We start from the raw sequence: 21,415 nt of genomic DNA, 5'->3' as shown, positions 1-21,415 counted from the left end.
TTATTCTCAATACCATTACACCCAGACTCACAAGATTTGACAAGCTTCACTTACCGAAATACAAAGTGGAAACATACCAGATTGCCACAGGGGTATTGTGAATCACCCTCAATTTTCAATAGAGTAATACAGATGGATTTGAGTAACGTTGAAATGGAAAGCACAGTGTTACAGTATGTGGATGACATAATAATTTGCAGTACAAACGAAAGTAAATGTAGAGAGGACTCCTTAAAAATGTTGACGATATTGGCTGAAAAAGGGTACAAGGTAGACATGAATAAGATACAATACTGTCAGGAACAGGTACTTTACATTGGCCAACTGATATCCCAACATGGAAGAAAGATTGCACCACAAAGAGCACAGGCCATTTCAAGCACCCCAATGACACAGACTGTGAGAGAACTGCAGCAATTTCTGGGGCTGTGAAACTACTGTAGAGCATGGGTATTTGATTACAGTTCATACATAGGACCCCTGCTTGAGGGTTTGAGAGAAGCAAATAAAGGGGAGAAAAAGTTGAGGTGGACTATGGAAATGAGGGAGGCCTTTGATGAATTGAAAGACGCAATTTCAACTGCTCCGGTACTGGCATCCCCAGACTATGAGCGACGATTCTTTATATTTTCACATTGCGACTCAGCAGTGATGAAGGCAGTATTGGCCCAGAAAATGAGCATGGGCTATAAACCAGTAGCATTTTACAGCGGTCATTTAGACCGTGTGATGTTAGGCCACTTCCCTTGCGAACAAGGTCTCGCTGCAGCTGCTTTTGCAGTGGAAAAAGCATCAGCAATAACCATGGGGTGTCCGACTACACTGTTTGTGGAACATGCACTATTTGCAATATTGAATAAACCTAAGTCCACACTAACAACGCAAAGGGCATCAGGTTATGAGATCATCTTGTCTAGAGCTGAACTAGCAATTGTTAGATGTAGCACGGTTAACCCTGCAAGGTTCCTAGCAGAAGTAATTGAGGAGGGAGATTATGCCCATGACTGCACCCAAATAACTGAAATGTACTCGGGTACTAGAAAAGTTGAAGAAAACGCACTAGAGGGAGGTGAGCTTTTGTTTATTGATGGGTCATCAACTATTGATCAAGGAGATGGGATAAGGAGGACTGGGGCAGCAGTGGTTAAAATGATGGAGGCGCCGGTGTGTGTGGCTATGAAATGTGTACAATTACCACAGCATTATTCTGCTCAAGCCGCGGAACTGGTTGCACTAATATTGGCATTGAAGGAAAGTTTTGACAAACGAGTAACCATATATTCCGACAGTGCATATGTTACATCCACTGTCCACTCAGGGCTATCAAAATGGAGAAGAAGAGGGTTTAGGAGAGCTGATGGCACTCCAGTACAACATGCCCTCTTATTGGCTGAACTAATTGAAGTAATAAACGACCCCCAAGAACTAGCCCTAGTAAAATGCACCGCACACACCAATGGAGAAGATCACGTCTCAAAAGGGAATGCAGCAGCAGACGCACATTCGAAATATGCTGCATACTTTGGTGAGATATGGAACCCCACAGACTCACAGAGAGGGAGAGGGAGGGGAATGGCTAGGGAGATGTTGATAAGAGAAGGGTACACCCATCTTCCAGCCACACAGATTATGGAGCTACAAGCGGCTGCACCAATGGCCGAAAAAGAAATATGGGTAAAAAGAGGATGTACAATGGCCCCAACCGACGCATTATGGCGCCAGAGTGGCACTGGGAAAGTTGTAATACCGTTGGCACTTTTAAACACCGCCCTGAGCCAATTACATCACCCAGCCCATACAGGCAAGGAAATAATTGCAGCACGAATTAGAGAAGATTGGTTCTGTCCTGAGTTAAATTCTCATGTGTCAAATTTTATCAGCAATTGTCTTACATGTCAGCAGTTTACGGCCGGTCATACCCTAAAGGTGATAAGAGGTACCATACCCCGGCCAGAGGGACCTTTTCGGCACCTTCACATTGACTATGTTGATATGATCAACATATGTCAAGGTAATAGGTATATGATTGTAGTAGTGTGTCCATTCTCTAGATGGATTGAAGCAGGGCCCTGTTCACACCCAGATGCATTTAGAGCAGCCAAATTCCTAGTAAGGGAGGTCTTCCCCAGGTGGGGAGTGTGCGAGGTGTTAAGGTCAGACAACGGCCCACATTTTGCAAACGAAATGTTCCAACATATTACATCCTTGCTGAGCATAAAACATAAATTTGCATGTGCATACCACCCACAGGCTAACGGTGTATGTGAACGCCTGAATGGCCTATTGAAGGAGGCAATTGCAAAAATACAACAAACAACAAAGAAAAGCTGGTTGTATTGCCTTCCATTAGCCCTATTTGAATTGAGGAATAGGCCAGGGTCCGACCACCACCTCACCCCTCACGAGGTGGTTACTGGACATCAAATGCGCCTTCCCCTAACGCCAACGTCAAGGGCATTCACTGACCACGAAAGTTCAGCAAGTGTGTTAGGTGATGAAATGTATCAATATGTGTCTTCTTTGATTACTAGTGTTGTGTTTGTGTCTCAGCAGCTCGAGCGCACACGGGGCGGGTCTACGAGCAATCAAGAAGAAGGCGCCAGTACCGAATTGGAAAAGGAGAACTTGTGCAAACTTGCCAGAGGTGACCACGTGCTACTTCGCAATTTCAATAGAAAGTGGAACGATAAGAGGTTCACTGGCCCCCATCTGGTAGAGGACATATCAACAAGAGAGGTAAAACTAAAACACAAGCGTGCCTGGAACCACTTACATGATGTAAAGATCTACAAACTACAGACCCGCCCCAGCGCCAACGACAGGTCCAGTGGAAGAGCAGCAACAACATCCCCGACAGAGGAAGGAAGTTCTACCACAGACAACGACCCAATTGTTCCCTTACCGTGTCACTACCCAACTTCCCCGGAGACAATAACTGACGAAGAAAGGGGTGATCCCCATACTGCCCACCCCATGGTCACACGCTCAAGGAGTAAAAATACTTCCGCCACCTGAGCCCAAACCCCCCGCCCATTGACCCCCAAGTATAGTTATAACTGACCTGAAAGACATTGCCTCACAAATACACATGTAAACACATGAATGCTCTCTTTTTCTCTCGCACATACAGGAACTGCGTATTATTGTATTGTTAAGAAAATAGCTTACTAACAAGTTCACTGCCCAGGTGTAGATGGTACTCCCAGACGATAACTACCCAGAAGAATTGTCACACCAATTTGTATACGAAATAAAAAGGCCAACGTACCTAAAAAGGAGAAGGGTGCGTGTCTACTACACAGCATTCCTCTTGGCCATAGAATATTCCATGCCCCACCTCCACCCATACTTGCCGATCCTAAGAGACAGATCACTTAGAGTAGCGTGGGAACAGCTCTTCGCCTGGGCACTGAATGACTATTTGATAGGGAGAGCTTAAAGGAAACAAAACACTAACATTTAATAACAAGCATTTTGAGAATTTTCAGGCGGGCAACTTTAACGTCGCAAGAATACGCTGCCAGGACTGCAGCAAGGTAAGAGCAAAATGCCGGTGAGATTAGCATATGTAATAAAGGTAATAGGGATTTTGGTGATCACCGGGTTCTTGGCTGCTTCTGTATGGCAGTACAGCTATGCTATTAATTTTATTGCTGCACCTAAACCTAATATACCCCCGTCCCCTGCTGCAACAGGTGTTACGTCAGGTGATAGTAGTAACTTTGCACCCAAGCAAAATAGAGTTAAACACAGCACATACTCAGACAATAAAGGTATTGATAATTTTATACAAGATTCAGCACACGTCACAAACAACATATGGTACCAACACATGACCCGCATTGGTAAACTGGTAAACAGACAACTGAGGACAGCTGCTACGTTTGCTCATTAATACCATACGCCATGAGTGCTTCACGAACATTTGTTGCCACAGAAATTGATGAAAAGATAGCACAATGCATAATATACTTGGCACTGTTCCAAACGAAAGGAAGATTTCAAGGGACGGTAGTGCACATGACATGGAAAACACGAGACTCATATCCATATGAAAACAACTTCCTCAAGACCTATTTGAGTTACCACAAGACCAGTTTACATGCAGAAGCATTCAGATACATAACAAGTGGCCCTGCAAAAGGAGAAACAAAGAAAGTAACACTGCAGTATCTACCATGTGATTGGTACGCCACCGAAGTTCCGGGTAAACAAGGATGTTGGGAGAGGCCGCTGGTGACGATAACAGGAAAGGTGTATCTGGACAACAGCTGGGAGATAGGAGTGATTGGCAGCAACATGGTAACAAAAGAAACTATCTCAACTATCGAGGCCCACAATCACCGATGTTGGACGACGTGGATCAAGTATGTACCAATGCTCACGTGGGTAGAAACAGATGAAGACCCAATAACAATACTACCGCTGACTGCGCCCAAGGTATGCTACCAGCATAAAGGAGAGGTGGACGTAGGATATAACACCAATTGTGCAAGTGTGACGGAGTTACCTGAAGGGGGAGCAGGAACAGCAGTAATAATGGACCATTATTGGGCTTGTGGAGAAAAGGCATACCATACACTGCCCCCCCTGTGGAATGGTGTGTGCACAATGGTGCACGTCAATGTACCATCACTAGTGGTACCTAAGAAGTATGTTAATGTGGCGAACTTTCCCAAAATGGATGAAGGGGACAAGAGAAAAAAGAGATCTGCACCACTTCAGGAGGAGCAAGGGAACAGGACCAACAACAATGATACTGTCCTAAATAGAAGGAAAAGACAAGGAGAGCCACTGACAGGAAATTACCTGTGGGGAAGGTTGGAAACGGAACTAACCTCCATACCGCCAGAACACAGACTATTCAGCAGAGCAGCAATGTTCTTCTCCTCAATAATACACCCGGGACTGCAGGCTTACGCAAACGCGAAATGGCTCCAAATAACTAGATGGGAACTAATGATGACCATCAATTCTACAGTAAATGGGTTTAACGCAATAAAAGAGGAGCTGCGAGCTATAAGAATGGTAGCACTCCAGAACAGATATGTATTGGACCTTCTCACAGCAATGGAAGGAGGAGTTTGTGCAAAGATTGGACAATCATGCTGCACGTTCATACCTGCCAACGATGCTGATAATGGTACACTGACTGAAGCAGTTTCACAATTGGCCCAGATGCACTCCAAAATGATGGATGAAAGTAACGGTGTAAACAAGGATAAGAGCTGGTTCTCAATATTATGGTCATGGATGCCATCCTGGCTGTCAGATGGACTGAAAATAATAGTGGGTTGTACTATTTTGGCTGGAGCTACTCTGATCATAATTAGATTTTGGAAGGCCCGGAAGGCACGCACCACTGACGAGTTGCTCAAAATGGTGGGAATGCACCCCCTGATGCCAGCAGATGACGGCCAACATACAGGTGTGATAATACAGGAGAGGGAGAAGCTGCGCACCCAAATCATCACCAACCATCTAGACCCACCATCAGTGAAGATCGAGAACCCAAGAAACCCCAGGAGTTACATAGGGAAATGGGTATACTGTACTCCTGGAGGAACCTGTGAATATATGTATTGGTCATTTGAAGATCATGTGAACCATTATGGACATCTAGGAGGAATAACTAAGATATGGCGAGTAAGAGGAGATAACGAGAAGGATAGGTTTGTGGTCGACAAGTCGACCAGAGGGGGACTGAAGTGGGAGAATGGAAGACCAGGCTCCCGTCCTTCACCTCTCGCGCTTGGCCTAGAGGGTCACGACCCAGACACCCGCCACGAGAAGAGTTTGTCCATTTACCAGATGACCAAATACCCTGGTATAGGAACATACGGATGTGTCCATCTGCCTGCCCAACAGCCCGCTCTGGCCATGCAGACACCTGCGGCACGAACCAACTAGACTAAAATCTACACGTCGTTAGAGATGCCATGACGACCTAGACAACGGGAAGCATATCTGTACAAATATACACATTGGACATTCCCACACCGATCTACACGAAGAATATACTCAGTGCTATGATGTAGGCGAAAGGCATATTCACGGATGTGCATCTTTATTATTTTTACATAGGCTTTCAGAATGCAGAAACGCAAGACGCGTCATGAACTCATCTACAAAGCTTGCTCACGCTTCTCTTGAAACCAGTTACCACCATAAGAAATATAATGAAGACACGATACTGGTCATGGAACTATATGCTACTATAACTTAAAGCACCCATGCACCAACCGGACCACTTATGCACCAGGCCCAAGTAGGCCTCAAACAAGAGCTCCCGTGGACATTAACAAAGCAAGAGTCTGGTTGCTGATCCTGCAGAAGGGGCCCGGTGAAACAACCAGCCAAGGTCGCGATGTTGCAAACCCACATTCCAAGAACAAAGCATCAAAGGCACGATGTTGCAACCTCGCACTCCGCGCACCAACGTTAAAGGTCACACCTGCAAATTAAACCAGACACAAAGTGGAAAAGCAATATTAATTGTGCAGAATTCTGCCTCAAACACGGTCCTCCCCACGTGACCAAGCCGAACCTGACGAGATGCCAAACCCAGGAGAGAAAAGGCATCTGGATCCCTCGCTACGAGACACAGGCAGATACACTTGAAAGGCTCAATGGACATCTGCGACAGTGGGAGCGGTCAGCCTTCCAACTATGAATAAATCCTCACATTGTCTGCACGTACCCATATTGAAACATTGTTGCAATCGCAGGTACACCGAGAGCTGGGAACAACGGTGGTCCCAGGCTGGGAAGCTCACGGGTGCACCAATCAGAACATGGGGCTCTTATCTCAGACGTCAGTAATATTAACCAATCCTCAGGAGTCTTCATGTAACAATTTTCATGTATCTAATTGTAGGGACAACCCAGATATATCACCTGACTACCCTTTGTCCACTAACATTGTCCTCTATATGTGTGCTATACTAACCCTACCACTCGAGCAACCAATTAAGAGTGGCGATAGGTTTTTTTGTTAACTTTCTGAAGTGACGCAAATAGCGCGTCATAATGCAGTAAAAAGGGCCTGCGAGCCCCACGATTGTGTGTGTGTCAGGACGGACACGTACGCTCCTTGACCCATCCCTGCCGTTTTTGTCTAATAAACTGCAGAGTCACCTTGCTCCTTGTGTGTGTCTCATACTCTGTCTCAACTGGGATATAGGGGAGGAGTTGGGGCCTCCCTGCCTGGAGGTCCGCGGACGGCCCGGCCGACCCCGGCAGAATTTCCCCCCGACAAAGGGCTCTGGCAACATAAAGGGAGCAGGCCCGATGTATTTGTTTGTGAAATTTACTCCGCACAACGAAACAAGCCAGCAGGGACAATCCCTACCAGGACCACCCACCCCTACCTCCATACCGCCCCCCCTTTCCTGATCTGTCGGGCATCATGGAGGCAATGTCAAAGGGATTAGCTGCCGTACATGAGAAGTTGGATGATATTAATGCAACCATGGCCTTGATCAAAACCCAACTGTCCCCTGAAGGAGCCTGTATAACAGAAGCTGAGAGTAGAATAACCACCAATGAGGACAAAATCCGGACACTACAAGATACGGTAGCTACCCTCTCAAAAGAAATAAAGCAAGCAAAAAGCCAGTGTGATGACCTAGAATCACGCTCCCGCAGGAACAATATACGCATTGTGGGAGTCCCGGAAAATGCACTAACGGGAAAAATTAAGCTCACTATCAAAAATATTCTGAAGGATCTACTGGATCTACTGGATCAACCCAACCTGTCCCCATTCTTCACCATCGAGCGAGTCATAAGGTGCTTTCACCCACACCAAAACCAGGAGACTTCCCCAGACCCATAATAGCCAAAATCCTAAGTTACCAAGACAAGGATGCGATCCTCCGACTTACCCGTGAAAAGAAAGATTTAAGACTGGGCTGCCAGACTATCCACATATTCCCAGACTTCTCAGTCCCAGTTCAGTTGGAACGCCGCCAATTCATCAGGGCTAAAAATATGCTCCGTGAAAGGAATGTACGGTACGCTATGTTGTTCCCAGCGAGACTGAAATTACAATTCCGAGGCAAACTATACTTCTTCACTCTCCCAAGCTGTATGCATGTTCATCAAGGCACATATCCCAGAAACAAGTCCAGTGGAAGACCAAGCGGAAGGAGGCAACTGACTTTCTTCACTACACGAACTGTGCTCTGATTCAGTGACATGATTTGGAACATGTGCACATAGTATTTTACAAGAGCCATCCACCTAGATAGTAGTATCAGAGAGGCGACATATGCCCCAATCACTGGCATAGGCCGTACGGTAACAACCCTCCCACTTGCAGCTGCTTGAGTGAACGTGTTGAAGTTATGGTCCCCTAAGCCCGGTTGGCTCAAGGGGGTATTTAAGTTATGACCAAGGGCTCTGGCAACATAAAGGGAGCAGGCCTGATGTATTTGTTTGCGAAATTGACTCCGCACAACGAAACAAGCCAGCAGGGACAATCCCTACCAGGACCACCCACCCCTACCTCCGTACCACCTCCCTTGCCTGATCTGTCGGGCATCAGGGAGGCAATGTCAAAGGGATTAGCTGCCGTACATGAGATGTTGGATGATATTAATGCAACCGTGGCCTTGATCAAAACCCAACTGTCCCATGAAGGAGCCTGTATAACAGAAGCTGAGAGTAGAATAACCACCAATGAGGACAATATCCGGACACTACAAGATATGGTAGCTACCCTCTCAAAAGAAACGAAGCGAGCAAAGAGCCAGTTTTATGACCTAGAATCACGATCCTGCAGGAACAATATACGCATTGTGGGAGTCCCGGAAAATGCACTAACGGGAAAAATTAAGCTTGCTATCAAAAATATTCTGAAGGATCTACTGGATCTACTGGATCAACCCAACCTGTCCCCATTCTTCACCATCGAGCGAGTCATAAGGTGCTTTCACCCACACCAAAACCAGGAGACTTCCCCAGATCCATAATAGCCAAATTCCTAAGTTACCGAGACAAGGATGCAATCCTCCGACTTACCCGTGAAAAGAAAGAGTTAAGACTGGGCTGCCAGACTATCCACATATTCCCAGACTTCCCAGTCCCAGTTCAGTTGGAACGCCGCCAATTCATCAGGCCTAAAAATATGCTCCGTGAAAGGAATGTACGGTACGCTATGTTGTTCCCAGCGAGACTGAAATTACAATTCTGAGGCAAACTATACTTCTTCACTGTCCCAAGCTGAATGCATGTTCATCAAGGCACATATCCCAGAAACAAGTCCAGTGGAAGACCAAGCGGAAGGAGGCAACTGACTTTCTTCACTACACGAACTGTGCTCTGATTCAGTGACATGATTTGGAACATGTGCACATAGTATTTTACAAGAGCCATCCACCTAGATAGTAGTATCAGAGAGGGGACATATGCCCCAATCACTGGCATAGGCCGTACGGTAACAACCCTCCCACTTGCAGCTGCTTGAGTGAACGTGTTGAAGTTATGGTCCCCTAAGCCCGGTTGGCTCAAGGGGGTATTTAAGTTATGACCAAGGGCTCTGGCAACATAAAGGGAGCAGGCCTGATGTATTTGTTTGCGAAATTGACTCCGCACAACGAAACAAGCCAGCAGGGACAATCCCTACCAGGACCACCCACCCCTACCTCCGTACCGCCTCCCTTGCCTGATCTGTCGGGCATCAGGGAGGCAATGTCAAAGGGATTAGCTGCCGTACATGAGATGTTGGATGATATTAATGCAACCGTGGCCTTGATCAAAACCCAACTGTCCCATGAAGGAGCCTGTATAACAGAAGCTGAGAGTAGAATAACCACCAATGAGGACAATATCCGGACACTACAAGATATGGTAGCTACCCTCTCAAAAGAAATGAAGCGAGCAAAGAGCCAGTTTTATGACCTAGAATCACGATCCTGCAGGAACAATATACGCATTGTGGGAGTCCCGGAAAATGCACTAACGGGAAAAATTAAGCTTGCTATCAAAAATATTCTGAAGGATCTACTGGATCTACTGGACTAACCCAACCTGTCCCCATTATTCACCATTGAGCAAGTCCATAAGGTGCTTTCACCCACACCAAAACCAGGAGACTTCCCCAGATCCATAATAGCCAAATTCCTAAGTTACCGAGACAAGGATGCAATCCTCCGACTTACCCGTGAAAAGAAAGAGTTAAGACTGGGCTGCCAGACTATCCACATATTCCCAGACTTCCCAGTCCCAGTTCAGTTGGAACGCCGCCAATTCATCAGGCCTAAAAATATGCTCCGTGAAAGGAATGTACGGTACGCTATGTTGTTCCCAGCGAGACTGAAATTACAATTCTGAGGCAAACTATACTTCTTCACTGTCCCAAGCTGTATGCATGTTCATCAAGGCACATATCCCAGAAACAAGTCCAGTGGAAGACCAAGCGGAAGGAGGCAACTGACTTTCTTCACTACACGAATTGTGCTCTGATTCATTGACATGATTTGGGACATGTGCAGATAGTATTTTACGAGAGCCATCCACCTAGATAGTAGTATCAGAGAAGGGACATATGCCCCAATCACTGGCATAGGCCGTACGGTAACAACCCTCCCACTTGCAGCTGCTTGAGTGAACGTGTTGAAGTTATGGTCCCCTAAGCCCGGTTGGCTCAAGGGGGTATTTAAGTTATGACCACGGGCTCTGGCAACATAAAGGGAGCAGGCCCGATGTATTTGTTTGTAAAATTGACTCCGCACAACGAAACAAGCCAGCAGGGACAATCCCTACCAGGACCACCCACCCCTACCTCCGTACCGCCTCCCTTGCCTGATCTGTCGGGCATCATGGAGGCAATGTCAAAGGGATTAGCTGCCGTACATGAGAAGTTGGATGATATTAATGCAACCGTGGCCTTGATCAAAACCCAACTGTCCCATGAAGGAGCCTGTATAACAGAAGCTGAGAGTAGAATAACCACCAATGAGGAAAATATCCAGACACTACAAGATACGGTAGCTACCCTCTCAAAAGAAATGAAGCAAGCAAAGAGCCAGTGTGATGACCTAGAATCACGCTCCCGCAGGAACAATATACGGATTGTGGGAGTCCTGGAAAATGCACTAACGGGCAAAATTAAGCTCGCTATCAAAAATATTCTGAAGTATCTACTGGATCTACTGGACCAACCCAACCTGCCCCATTCTTCGATCGAGCGAGGCCATAAGGTGCTTTCACCCACACCAAAACCAGGAGACTTCCCCAGACCCATAATATCCAAAATCCTAAATTACCGAGACAGGGATGCAATCCTCCGACTTACCCGTGAAAAGAAAGAGTAAAGACTGGGCTCCCAGACTATCCACATATTCCCAGACTTCTCAGTCCCAGTTCAGTTGGAACGCCGCCAATTCATCAGGGCTAAAAATATGCTCCATGAAAGGAATGTACGGTACGCTATGTTGTTCCCAGCGAGACTGAAATTACAATTCCGATGCAGAATATACTTCTTCACTGTCCCAAGCTGTATGCATGTTCATCAAGGCACATATCCCAGAAACAAGTCCAGTGGAAGACCAAGCGGAAGGCGGCAACTGACTTTCTTCACTACACAAACTATGCTCTGTTTCAGTGACATTATTTGGAACATGTGCAGATAGTATTTTATGAGAGCCATCCACCTAGATAGTAGTATCAGAGAGGGGACATATGCCTCAATCACTGGCATAGGCCGTATGGTACGCTCCCACTTGCAGCTGCTTGGGTGAACGTGTTGAAGTTATGGTCTCCTACGCCCAGTTGGCTCAAGGGGTATTTAAGTAAGGGAATGGGGTGGGTGTATAGACTGCTGGGTTGGGGGTGGCAGTGGGGGAGGGGCGAGGGCAGACAGTTATTGTATCTCCATCTGACCAGGGAAGTAATGGAAGCACCAATTGCGCTATAAAGTGGAGAGGTTGGGCACAAACTCTTAATACACTTGCGGACAGTTGCAAAGGTGCGAGAGCCACATCCCTCAAATACACAGTTGATAACATGGTATGCATATCTGGATCCAACCTCATACATAAGAGATGAATCAACAGGTAATGGTTCTGAGCTGGAACATCCGCGTCTGACGAACTTCATTAAATCCCATAAAATATTCACCTACGCGCAAAGACAGAAAGTTAATATCCTATTCCTACAGGAGACCCATGCAAAGGAGAATGTGTGCCGTAACATAGCCCCTGTAAGCTTACCACCACCCTGGTTTGCAGCCCGCCACACTTAGAATGAGGCCCAATAGGCAATATTTGCATGGAGTAGCCGTGTCAGACAAGTGAGCTGTGATTTTTTTTGTCTGCACTGTAATTCTTGCACAACACTGCACTGATGCATTGGGATGCAGCTGATATGCATAACTGAGGTAGAAAACAACAGGCTTTTTTCACCCACTCCCAAACAAAGCAAGAGTCGTAGTGTTTTCAAGGGTAGTTGGGTGCACCTGTATTGGTATGCTGATTGTCATTTGGAATGGGAAAAGATGCACTTCATGATGCTAGGAGTTGCTGTGAAATTATAACGGGTGCATAATGATGCGTTGCACTATTTAATCTGCGACAGGAAGCCTGACTTTTAAAGAGAATGTACACATATGTGCAGGCGCAGACTGGCCTATTGGGTAATAGGGCAATGACGAAGCAAAAACGAAAATGCTAGTGTGGGCCAGTGTTTTGGCTCATAGTGGTCCACTTTGTTTGCCATTGTTGCTGAATAAATATTATATAATAGTACAATTTGCATCACATTTAATTAGAAAACTCCCCCTTGGGTACTATTCAAACAGTCTGTCACAAAAGGAATGAATTGCCATTTGGAACTGTGGGCCACTTTTTAATTGGTGCCCGAGGCAATTGTATGTCCCAGTCCGACCCTACATATGCTGGGTAAGATTTTTCTCCTGATCACAATATCCTGCTCTTAACCACTCATGTCACTGCTTCCCAGCAACGCCCCTTCCTCTGTCAATTTGAACAATAAACAACTCTCTGTGTCACCTACTAATTGGTGTGCCTGAGCATATGCTAGATTTCACAACGTTATATTTAGACATGATGTTTTAAAAGAAATACATGCAGGCTGCTATTTTCCCTATGTTTCAAAATAATCACATTGCCTTAGAATTTTGGACCTCACTGTGAGTTTGAGCAGAGTTTGGAACGGAAATACCGCCAGACGGTCTTACACTATGCCCAGTGGTATTCCTGAAAATCTGTCCAATTTAGAATTTACCGATGACCTAGTGGTAATAGGAGTGGGTTTACAAAAGCACTGCCAGTGATATTGCAGCAATACCACTTGCTTTGTTTTTCTATATTCATTTCTATATATGTCTGCCCTCATATTGAGGATCGAAACGAATAATGCACAGTGGTGGGCCATTCCATTTCTGTACATTTTTCAATCGACAAAAGGGAAACTCTAACCATTTAAAGCATAACATTGAAAAGGTGGTGAGAGGTGGACATCATTAAAATAAATCCCCGTGCTATAGGGAAGCACTTGAACTACTCTTACCAACAGAACAAAGGATAACAAAATTTGGGGACAAGTTACAAGTTTTACCTCCACATATGTAGCAGAGGCAGAGATTGAGTGAAAGTCCAGTTCAGAATAGGGCAGACTTTAACCATCGCAATTCCTCATTGGAAGTGGGTCGGCGGTAATACCTCCAAAAGTATCATTGTCAAGGTGATAAAGCCACCAGTATTTGACAAATTCAGCTGCTTTTGCCGTTACCTCCAAGCTTGTAATGAGGACCTATTTAGTAATTAGCACATTCATCATTCATGCAAATTCAAATGAGAATGGGGAAGTTGTCATTTAAGCCATTACGCATGAGGACATTTGGAACACTGCTCCAGTTTACTAATGCACATCATATTTCTTGCATTTCTATTGGACATACATATGCGTAAGGAATAAATGCAAGGTTATGTTCGCTTAGACATGTCAATAGTTTGACACATTTCAGAAATCATGGGTTTGATACGGAAGGAGGTATGGAGAATATTGTTTAAAAACTGTTGTTTTGTTTTGATTTAACAAGAAAATCATTCCACTTTCAGAGTAAATTGCAACAGTATTTCCTATGCCTTTGCATTACATGGTCCAGCAGCATCTCAAAGCTTTCCAGGTGTAGAATAGGCTTTGGGAAGGGAATATTATGTCAACAATGAACATGGGGATAGAAGACAATCATTTGTTGTTGGTGAATATGGTAGATTGGAATTGCAAGGCTAGACTGAATTCAGCCCCACTTTCTTCTTATCTTCTCATATATCACCTTTAAAATTATCTGTTGCACATCTGGAGTGGTAAATAACAATGGCCAACAAACACGTTATCTCTGATATTCTGTCATCCGACTTTTGGACCGTGTGAGGTTCTCCAAACACTCGATCAGAGGTCACCACTTAACTGTTTAAGCACAAAGGCATTGGAATAATTCTGTCTTCTTCTTGGGGGACCATCAGCTCATCTAAAGACAACCTCAAAACATACTTTTTCTTCCTACTCTATTGAGCCGGTCCCTCCCAGATCACTCTTTGCTATCATTCTCGCTTCTCATCCTCTACGCACTGATCTCTGCTCTTCTATTGTCTCAGGACTCTGAAGCCATCTGATGTTTATCATGAGCATAATACAGGCGAGCAATCAATTAAAAGAAATACATATTCTCAGTACAACATCAATATGCTAATCATTCATGTTTAGGTGCTTCAAATGGCAACTGATGAAAAGGGGAAAATGTGATCAGCCATGAAGCAGGCACTCTTCATAAAATGTCTGCAATTTTAGAAGCAGAAATGTTATCATTCGAACTTTTTTCTGATATCTGTGTAGGATATGCAGGCGCATGCTGATAAATTGAGTACAATTAACTTGGGCAATAATGATATGAAATAGAAAAACACTGGTAACGTGCTATAGAAAATCATTTCTCAGCTCGGCAAAAAGATAGTGATGTTTCTACATTTCAATAAAAATCGTATGAGGATCACGCATGTATACATAAGACACTTGAAATTAAGCCAGCATATCACTCATGGTTAGCCAATATGATGCTGCAATGAAATCCGCATTTCATGAGAGAGTGCCGCAATCAGACGTTAGTTTACAGTGTATTTCTGAATTTTAATAAGATTTTTTCAGGTGGAGCTTTTTTGTCATATGAGTAATGTCTCAGAAGTGTGTTTTTATATCAGTGACGGGTGATACTTTCCTTTCACTATTAGCTAGTAAATGGAGATACCCATTTTCTTCTGTCCTTATGCTTGCTGGAGTGATTATGCAGGAACCTGGCCTCCCAAATCCTAGGGGATTGGCCAGTAATGCTCTGTACTTGCTACCAAACGTTCCTTACAGTGGCCCACATTGCTAAGGTACAAAATGACTCTACACAAGACGTGCTTTATCTGACCGTTTATGACTCTTGACTTGGATTTCAGGGGTCAACCCAGTTTGATGCGCCAAGCAGTAATATAAATCACATGAAATGGCTAGTTGCACTGGCATAGTTATAGTGTGAAGAGCACACTGGAGAGCCTTTAGTATCAGAACTTTGTAAATGTTTGATTTAACCAGGCTGCGTCACCGGACAGTATCTTTATATAGATCAGCCATTGCTCTAGATTAGGTATTAATAGATGGTGCATCAGTCTGTATGTATCCTCTATTCTGGGGAACAACAGGGAGTATTAGATAAAAATGATCTCCTAAGCAGATATATGGGAGTTTGTGGGCTGATCATTATGGGGTAATTCATAGAAATCAGCGCACAAGTGGCGCACGCGGCTGGCGCACAGTGTGCCGCGTGTGCCAAAACCCATTTCAGCGCACAGCGTATTCATGGATTTTAACATCCGTAACCAGCCGTGGCACAGAGTGGCGCAGCAACCCTGCAGCAGTGCCAGTTACGCCCCAACCCTGCCCCGTGCCCCATGAACAGCGCACAAATCCAGTACATAGCACAAAGGCCAGTTGACCAGCATAGAGCCCCCCAACCACGAAAACGTGTGTAAAACTCCCCGCGCACCCCTCAGAATACACGTACTCCTGTCGCGCTAGCGAAATCGCATGTAAAACTCCCCATGCATCCCTCAGAATACACGTACCCTTCTCGCACTAGTGAAAACACATGTAAAACTCCCCGCGCACCCCTCAGAATACACATATCCCTCTCGCGCTAGCGAAATCACGTGTAATACTCCCAGCGCACCCCTCGGAATACACGTACCCCTCTTGCGCTAGCCAAAACGCGTGTAAAACTCCCCGCGCACCCCTCAGAATACACATACCCCACTCGCCCCAGGTAAATTGCGTGGAAAAAGTCCCCCCTGTGGTGTGGGCTGCCTGTGGGGCATGGCCAGGGTGGATGGGCTGCCTGTGGGAATGGGGAGGGTGGATGGGCAGCCTGCATGAATTTCGTGGGTGCGCAGGAAGTTTCACATGCGATTGGGCCTGTGCGAGTGGGGTATGTGTATTTGGGGGCTACGCGGGGAGTTTCACATGCGATAGGCCCTGTGCGAGCGTGGTACATGTAGTTCGGAGGTACGGGGGGAGTTTCACACGCGATAGGCCCTGTGCGAGCGGGGTACGTGTATTTGTGGGGTATGCAGGGAGTTTCACACACGATAAGCCGTGTGCGGGACATGTATTTTGGGGGTGCGCGGGAAGTTTCACACGCGATAGGCCTTGGGCGAGCATGGTACGTGTATTTCAGGGGTGTGCGGAAGTTTCACATGCGATACTCCATGCGAGAGCGGGGTACGTGTATTTGGGGGTACGCAGGGAGTTTCACATGCAATTTGGAATCGTGGGACCTCCCGAGAGTGTGGTTTCCCCCCTCCCCATGCCCTGCAGGCAGCCCATACCACAGGGAACTACCCTACAACCCTAACCATGCCATGCAGTCAGCCCACATGGCACCATGCACTTGTGAGCACACTTGTGAGCCCCGACTCATGTCCCCCACCCATCCACCCACCCCCAGTGATGGGCACCTGCCAGCAGGCCCTGACTCGACTCATGTCCCCCCCACCCACTCACCCACCCAGCAGTGACGGGCACCTGCCAGCAGGCCCCGACTCATGTCCCCTTGCACCCCCACCCATCCAGCAGTGACGGGCACCTGCCAGCAAGCCCTGACTCATGTCCCCCTGCACCCTCACCACCCAGCAGTGACGAGCACCTGCCAGCAGGCCCCGACCTATGTCCCCCTGCATCCCCACCCACCCAGCAGTGACGGGCACCTGCCAGCAGGCCCTGACTCATGTCCCCCTGTACCCCCACCCACCCAGCAGTGACAGGCACCTGCCAGCAGACCCTGACTCATGCCCCCCCCCAACATGTCATCACGATCCACACTCATGGCCCTTATGGCCACCCAAATCCCACCCCACACCACCCCAGTCCAAACACCAAACCAAGTACTCCATCCACCCCACATTGAAATCTCCATGTCATGATAGATCCCAAATGACAAGTATGCACATCAATACATGTCCGTCACACACACACACAATGGGTGCAAGTGAATGAGAAAACCCACATTGTGACATGCATGAAACCAATGAGAGAATACCACACAAATGAAGTATGAAACCAAAATGTATTAAATACAGAAGCAAGGGAATGAAAGAAAATAAATCATACAATAAATTAAATAATAAACAAAAGGCTGCATGTCCAAAATGAATGAAAAATATATGAATGCTGAATCCAAATAAATCCAAATGAAAAAGGCTCCAAAGTGTTTGTCCATCAAACCAAATCCAAAGGTCTGGACGAAGGCATCCCTGCTGGTGCGGGATGATGCAGTCACAGGAAGGGGGACAGGATTACACACAGGCACCTCCGTGGCTGCCTGTGCTGCCTCCTGTCCCTGCCCCTGGACTGCACCACTAGCACCAGTGGAATCCCCCCTCCAGACCCCGTGTGTGGCCCTTCCATGGCCTCCTCCTCAACCAAACCCCCCACCAACCTGGATAACTCTGTGCCATCTTCCTCCATAGGTCCCTGTGGGATCTCAGCTGCCCCTTCTGCTGCCGAGGAGTCCACCTCTGACCTCCGCCTCTTGGACCTACCCTCGGCAGCTGTGGCCACGGATGCGGCACCAGACTCCTCACACCCCGACGAGATGACAACCTGGGAGGGGAGCTGGGCCTTGCATCTCCGGCTGGCGGTGCAATCCCTGCCGCTGTGCTCCACAGCATCATCTCCGCCCTCTTCATCAGTTGACGCTGCAGACAGGGAGAGACAGAACACAGGCATCCGGGCACTCTACAATGGTCTGATACACACATGACAGTTGCACATGAGTGGCAGTGTCAAACTTCATACTTGGCATCACACTCCCCAACACACATATCATTTCAACCCACACACATGCGCAAATTAACAGGAATGTTGCAGCAGGCAGGACCATCCATACACATACAACAGCATGAGCATCTGAAGGTTAGTCTGATGTCACATGCAACACGGGGAAAGCAGAACACATGCATACACGCCACCTGACATACATGCATCTGTACATCTCCACCACCTGTCGCAGTAATATCATCGCCATCCATATCACATCTGCCAATCAGCCTCCTACATGTCAGTGTCACATGCATCCATGGTGTATCACAGTGGCACACATGTCAAATGCACACACATGCACATGCACATTGTGCACATACATGAAGGTGGAACCAGCATCCATGTATCACACCACAACCATGCCACAGTACATACACAGAAATGTAAACATGTGTGCACCCACACATGCATTTGGCCACCAGTGATGTGCCTCACACATGACTGGACTCACATGTGCAGGCTAATGTCCCTGTATATACACATCCATACATGGGCCTACCAAGACATATGTCCAACCTGCACACTCCTGCCACACCTCATCTAATCAGTATGCATGTACACTTATCCCTCGACTCCGGACGGGTCTACCTCTGAAGGATCTGGAGGTGGAGCGCTGGGTGTATGCATTCCAGGACCCTCATCTGGATGTTGGTAGGGTGGACCCGGCACCCCTCTGCATGCTTTGTCTTCAAGAGGCGCTGGGACTTGCTGAGGGTCCTGGGCCTGAAGTCCTCCCAGCGCTTCCAGGCGTGTTTTCAAACCGCAGGGCATGTGGCCAGCAGGCAGGCAGCAGCAGATGGCAGGTGGGAGCGTGCTCAGGGCTGTGGGGGGCAGGAAAATGAGCTTCTGAGCAGGAGCGTGGTCTTCCTTGAGTTGTCTCATGGCCAGTTTGATACGGAGTGATTTGGCACATGAAAAAAATGCATGTCAGCGTGTAATTCGAGGAAAGGCCCTTAGCGTGTAAGCGCGTATGTGATGTGATACGCGTGGGCATTTCCCTCAGCACAGGTGCATCCGCACGTGCCAAAAAATCACGTATGCGTGTGAATGCGTGTAATCTGAGGAAAGGGCCTAAGCGCGTAAGAGAAGTGACTCGCACAGACGTTTCCCTCAGCACTGGTTAAAGGTGAGCTGGGCCAGCATTTTGCTGTACGTGCCTTTCTTGGAGACCGACGTGTGTGTTGCTACTTCGTGTTGTTTCGCGCACCATCACAACTTCACAGCGGATCAAGGACGTATCTCTTCTTTTGGCGGGGGTATTGGCTATGCGTGTTTTTTCATTATCACGCTAGTCTGACGGTGAGTCGCGCATGTTATTTTTCCCACTGCGGGTGCCCCTGTGTATTGCAAACCTGTTTTTGAGGTCATAGTAGCCTGCGTGTCCCACGCGTATGTGTATTTCATGTCCCTGGGTGCCACTATGTACTGCGGGAGGTTAATTCCACACACATGGACTACCGGGGTTGCGTGCCCGGTTTTACTGCAGGTTTGGGGTGTCTGAGCAATGCGTGACCCGTCACTTAATCACCGGGGTCACATACAGCTTTGCAGGTGCAGGGGTGCTGTTAACATCTTGTATCCCAACACAAAAAGAGGGGGAAGTGTCCCAAAAGCAGTAAAGGAGAGGGACTGAGAACTAAACTAAACCAATAGGGTCCATACTGCTACGAATTTAATTAAAGGTTTATTCAAATAGTAAGAAATTTTAATAAGTGTACCAGGGAGGTATCGCTAAACCAATAAATTTAGGCTGCTGCAAACTCAGAAAGCAATCAGGGTAGTCTTGTGTTAAAAACAGTAAACATATTTATTTTGCAAAAAGGTATCATAGATAAGAAATGCATAAACAACTAAAAAAAAACAATGTGGTAAACAAATGGGTACACTTGTCTATTGGTTAAAGAGTTGAACATTGAAAACACAAGAACAAAAATATTGGTTTTACTTCAAAGTTTTAGACAGAATAGATAAAAGAAACAAAAACTGAACAAAAACTGCCAATGTTGAATGATGACCTAAAACTAAACCAACATTCCCTGATTTGGCTTATATTCAGCCAATACACAAGTTTTATTGTAGGATTGGCAGAGTTGGATTATTCTATGTCCCTCATTTTGTTGACAGGTCTGCCTATGTGTACGTGTCAAAAATTAATAACATAAACAACAAATTAAGTAGACATCTTAATGCACGTTTCGGCAAAGGAGCCACCTGTCTGGCAAATAATTCCACGACATAATTTAGAGTTGCCTTCCTCAGGGCGAGATAACGCACAACAACTGGAACCTGTGGGGAAGCAGACATAAACAAAATAAATGGTGTATCAGAGATGATCCCTTTATGAGATGCTACCGAGATTGCTTAGAGAGAAAGTTGAAAGCCTAAAGGCACAAAAATGACCAAAGAGATGGGCTGTGGATAAGTAGAGATAACCAGGCGCGTTGTTGGCTGGAAAACCGGTGCAGGACGTCTGGATGTGGATGGGTGGGCTGGAGGTGACCCAAAGCAGCGCTACATCATCAGAGAGGGGATCGCGTTGGAAAAAAAAAAATCTCTCTAAAGAGTAAATGAAATAAGATTGCAAACACAAGGGTTTGAGAGTAGTACTTTGAGCAGGTGTTCCAACAGTGGGGGGAGGGGGGAGTTTTGAGTAGTTACAGAACTACCTGTCAATCAATGTTGCTTATTCATGAACGCTGGAAGAGTTATGATTCTGGTATAGCGTTTCTCAGTGTGCCTTGGATTGGATCCTGGGGCCAAGGGTTAACATCAAAGGGTAAACCTGTGGACAATTGAATGTGTGTAAATATACATAGCTGAAAATTTAGAAAGCACTTGGGTACTCATTAAACCAGTGGAAATGGCAACCGCCTACCTTGAAAACAAAGTGATTTTGGAAAACAGCTAGAGGTTAGCTGTGGTGCTTGACATCTTGTATCCCATCCCTTCACCCCAATTGCCCAGGATAATTGTCGTGTACACCTCCCATTGGCACTACTACATCTGTGCCGGCACTACTACATCTGTGCCA

The sequence above is a fragment of the Ambystoma mexicanum genome, chromosome 8, assembly GCF_040938575.1.
Source record: "Ambystoma mexicanum isolate Mex_15411 chromosome 8, UKY_AmexF1_1, whole genome shotgun sequence".
In the NCBI taxonomy this organism is placed as follows: Eukaryota; Metazoa; Chordata; class Amphibia; order Caudata; family Ambystomatidae; genus Ambystoma; species Ambystoma mexicanum.
The sequence above is the reverse complement of the archived record's forward strand: the minus strand, read 5'-3'. Positions refer to the sequence as shown.